General features: G+C 37.6%; 1 pseudogene; it reads right to left on the bottom strand.

Annotated features, from left to right (window-relative positions):
• Positions 1-2,103: 2,103 nt before the first annotated feature.
• Positions 2,104-3,873, bottom strand: LOC135365633 (tigger transposable element-derived protein 1-like; annotated as a pseudogene).
• Positions 3,874-4,998: the final 1,125 nt, after the last annotated feature.

Raw genomic sequence — 4,998 nt, 5'->3', positions numbered from 1 at the left:
AGATTCAGAGAATAAATGCCTTGACCTCTCTCATCTTCCAAACTCAAATTCCCTTCTGATGCCTCTATAAGGCGTTCAAGGGATTTAAGGCTTATCTAGGGAAAAGATATGATCACGAGAGGCTGTAACACTCAACAGGCTTTATTGGGTGGTTCATGGACAGGGTTGTATGAGAGGGAAAGTCCCTCACAGCAGGGGTCTGTCCAGAAGCCCATTGAGATGGGGTCACAATCCAGAAGGAGAGGAGGGCAAGGGAACTCCTGGGGAGAAGGAGCTCACATGTCTAGGAGATATTGCTCAGCAGTAGAATGAGGAGTCTGTTTGTTTCGAGAGCTCTGACAGGCCCTAGCAGCATAGTGGTCTTATCAATGGTAAGCAGATGTGGGGTGAGGTTTCCTCACTGATTCAAAGCAGGTAGACTCTAAATAGACAACAATGTGCTTAGGTTATTTTTTAAATAACTGGATTTGCAAAAATTGTAATTTGGCACCTGTGGGTTTTTGAGCTAATGGATCTCAGCCTGCAGTGAAGAAATAAACAACTCAGGAGCAAATAGAGGCCATTTTTAACTATTTGGGTAACAGCCCCAAGTTGGCCAAATTTAATTGGAAGCCAGAGAGCTAGGGGGTCTATTCAATGCATTTAATGGAGGTCTGGCCCCTTGAACATGGAGTAAAGTGGACAGCAGATCTGAGAGATAAAGAATGGATAGCAGAAGCCTTCAGGACCAGCACAGTGCCAGCCAGAAGTAGTAACAGCAACTTTATCACAATCCTAATCGAGTGGTCCTAAAAATATGTTGTGAATTTAACTGGGTCAAATTTTGAGTGATACATCTGATTTTCTATTTACTCAAGGATCAAATTTTTGTGTAGTGGATAATAGGTTGGCTGGTTGGTGAGAGATGTGGAAGGAACAAAGTGGTAAGATTAGGACAAGTAGGTCTGGGGAAGTGGCACTGGACACTCTTCTCAGATATTAGTGTCTTAAACTGCTTTTATCTTGTGACTTCCTCATTGTAGTGTAAGTCTTCCTTCTCAACTACTGAAGTAGAAGAAGAGATTCATGGGGGATTTCACACTAACAATTCAATGCACATATCACTTCCACTCACAACTCTTTGAAGTGTACTAGTGACATGTACCTGCCTGTGAATGGGAACTTATAATTCACTATAGGTGAATCTAATAAGGATCTTCCACATACTCACATACACCATTTTACTTCAGCACTATGATGATAATTTCTCAAAAACAGTTGTGAAGTATTTAAGAATATGGGTTCTAGAATCATATTCTATGAGTTTAACTCATTTCTTACTTGCTAGTTTGGTGCCTTGGCTAAGTTACTTAACATCTTTTAGTTTCAGTTATTGCATTCATAAAATTGGGATGATAATAATAGAACTTGCTTCATAAAATTGTTGTGAGGATTATGTCAATGAACATATTCAGAGTAATTAGCATAACACCAACAACTTAGTAAATTTTCAATAATTCATATTATTATTTTTTAAAACATTTTATTTATTTATTTGAGAGAGAGAGAGAGAGCATGAAGAGGGGGAGGGGCAAAAGGAGAGGGAGAAGCAGACTCCCCTGCTGAGCAGGGAGCTTGACCCAGGCTGATCCCAGGACCCTAAAGCAGACGCCCAACTGACTGAGCCACCCAGGTGCCCTGTTCATATTACTTTTTGAACTGATTTTTCTGAATGGACACATATTGGAAGATAAATGGAGAGTTGGAATAGAATTTGAAAATTTATTGTCATTTGAATATGGGCTGTCTTCTTTATATACATACTTACTGAAAAATATTGTAAGTGGTATCATTCCAATATATTTAATCATGGGGAATTTATGCCTGTGTTTTAGTTTGATGCATTCACCACAATTACAGGCATACTTCAACCATACTGCTGGTTTGGTTCCCAAACCATCATAATAAAGAGTGAATATTACAGTAAAGTCAGTCAATTTTTTTTGTTTGTTTCCCAGTGCATGTAAAATATTTACACTGTACTGTGGTCTATTGTGAAATAGCATTATGTCTAAAAAACTATGTACATGCCTTATGAAAAAATACTTCATTGCTAAAAAAATGCTAACCATCATCTGAGCTTTCAATAAGTCATAATCTTTTTGCTGGTGTAGGGTCTTGTCTCCATGTTGATGGCTGCTGAATGATCAGGGAGGTGGTGGCTGAAGGCTAGGGTGCCTGTGGCAATTTCTTAAAATAAGACAACAATGAAGTTGTCACATCAAATGACTCTTCCTTTCATTAACGATTTCTCTGTAAGATGCAATGTCCTTTGATAACATTTTACGCACAGTAGAACTACTTCCAAAATTGGAGTCAATCCTCTCAAATCTTGCCACTGCTTTATCAACTAAGTTTAGGTAGTATTCCAAATCCTTTGCTGTCATTTCATCCATCTTCATAGCATCTTCACCAGGAATAGGTGCCATCTCAAAAAAATATCTTTGCTCATCCATAAGCAGCAACCCCTCACCCATTTTTTATCATGAGATTGCAGCAATTCCATCATATCTTCAGACTTCACTTTTAATTCTAGTTATCTTGCTATTTCCACCACATCTGCAGTTACTTTCCCCACCAAAGTCTTGACCCTCTCAGAGTCATCCATGAGCGCTGGAATCAACTTGTTCCAAACTCTTGCTAATGTTGACATTTTGACCTCTTCCCATGAGTCATGAATGTTCTTAATGGCATCTGATGGTGAATCCTTTCCAGAAGGTTTTCAGTTTACTTTGCCCAGATCCATCAGAGCAATCACTATCTTTGGCAGCTACAGCCTCACAGAATGTATTTCTTAAATAATAAGACTTGAAAGTTTAAAGGACTCCTTGATCCATGGGCTGCAGAATGGATGTTGTATTAGCAGGCATGAAAACAATGTTAATCTCATTGTACATCTCCATCAGGCCTCTTGGGTGACCAGGTGCCTTGTCAATGAGCAGTAACATTTTGAAAGAAGTCTTTTTTCCGAGTAGTAGGTCTCAACAGTGAGCTTAAAATATTCAGTAAACCATGTTATAAATAGACATCCTGTCACCCAGGCTTTGTTGTTCCTTTTATAGAGCACAGGCTTAGTAGATTTAGCATAATCCTTAAGGGCCTAGGATTTTAGGAATGCAAATGAGCATTGACTTCAACCTCAAGTCACCAGCTGCATTAGCCCCTAAGGAGAGAGCCAACCTGTCCTTTGAAGCTTTGAAGCCAGGCATTGACTTCTCCTCTCTAGCTATGGAAGTCCTAGATGGCATCATTTTCCAATAGAAGGCTGTTTCATCTACAGTGAAAACCTATTGTTTAGCATAGTCACTTTCATGAATTATTTTAACCAGATCTTCTGGATAGTTTGCTGAAGCTTCTATGTCAGCACTTGCTGCTTCCTTGCACTTTGATGTTATGGAGATGGCTTCTTGCCTTATATCATGGACAAATCTCATGAACAAACTCTGCTAAGTTCCACCTTGTCTTCTATAGCTTCTTCACCTCTTTCAGCCTTCATAGAATTGAAGAGGGTTAAGGCTTTTCTCTGGTGTAGGCTTTGGCTTAAGGGAATGTGACTGGTTTGATCTTCTATCAAAGCCACTAAAACTTTCTCTACATTAGCAATAAGGCTGTTTCACATTCTTATAAGTCATGTGATTACTGGGGTAGCACTTTTAGTTTCCTTCAAGAACATTTTATTTGCATTCACAACTTGGCTGTTTGGTGGAAGAGGCCCAGCTTTCAGTTGATTTCAGCTTTTGACATATCTTCCTCATTAAACTTAATCATTTCTAGCTTTTGATTTAAAGTGAAAGACATGTGACTCTTCCTTTCACTTGAATACTTAGAAGCCATTGTATTGACCTGATTGGAATGCTGTTGTGTTACAGGTATTAGGGAGGAATAAGGAGAAGGAGAGAGACAGGGCAACTACTATTCAGTGGAGCAGTCAGAACACATACAACATTTATCTATTAAGCTTATTGTCATACAGGTATGATTTGTGGTGTCCCCAAATAATTACAATAGTAACATCCAAGATCACCATGCACAGATTACCATTACAAATATAACAATAATGAAAAAATCTGAAATATTGTGAAAATTACCAAAATGTGACACAGAGACACAAAGGGAGAAAGCACTGTTGGAAAAATCCTGCAGATAGATTTGCTGGACCCAGGGTTGCCACAAACTTGCAATTTGTAAAAAAAAAAAAAAAAAATGCAATATTGGCAAAGTATAATAAAGTGAAACACAATAAAATGAGATTTGCCAGTACTTCTCCCCTAGACCTAGAAACAATTTTTCTAGATGTTCAGATTTCCTCAAAACAAGATAGGATTTTAACAGCCTGAGAAGACCATCTATATTCAGGAAATTTTAAATTCAAATTGGTCTCCTAAGAAATTCTCTTTCTTTCTTTCTTTCTTTCTTTCTTTCTTTCTTTCTTTCTTTCTTTCTTTCTTTCTCTCTCTCTCTCTCTCTCTCTCTCTTTCTTTCTTTCTTTCTTTCTTTCTCTCTCTTTCTTTCTCCTTTCTTTCTTTCTCCTTTCTTTCTTTCTCTTTCTTTCTTTCTTTCTTTCTTTCTTTCTTTCTTTCTTTCTTTCTTTCTTTCTTTCTTTCTTTCTTCTTTCTTTCTTTCTTTCTTTCTTTCTTTCTTTCTTTCTTTCTTTCTTTCTTTCTTTCTTTCTTTCTTTCTTCACAGGGAAGATTGCAAGTGAGGCTTTAAGCAAAGTAACAATAACTATAATGCCCCTGTTCTGATTTTTCTCAGTACAAGAAACAGTGACACCAGACAGATTTGAGGGCCTTTGGTTCTCATGGAATTCCAGGAAGACTGGTCTCCATATTTCCCATTAATTTAAAATGAATTAGCTTAATGATCATGTATTTGTCTTCAAAACTATGTTTTAATTGGGATTTACATGGAATTCATTATATAATTACACATCTCCCATCCCTCAGAAGACTCTATTAT

Source organism: Mirounga angustirostris, unplaced genomic scaffold (genome assembly GCF_029215605.1).
Source record: "Mirounga angustirostris isolate CCGP_5_RB_7025 unplaced genomic scaffold, mMirAng1.0.hap1 SCAF_8, whole genome shotgun sequence".
Lineage (NCBI taxonomy): Eukaryota > Metazoa > Chordata > Mammalia > Carnivora > Phocidae > Mirounga > Mirounga angustirostris.
The sequence above is the reverse complement of the archived record's forward strand: the minus strand, read 5'-3'. Positions and strand labels throughout refer to the sequence as shown.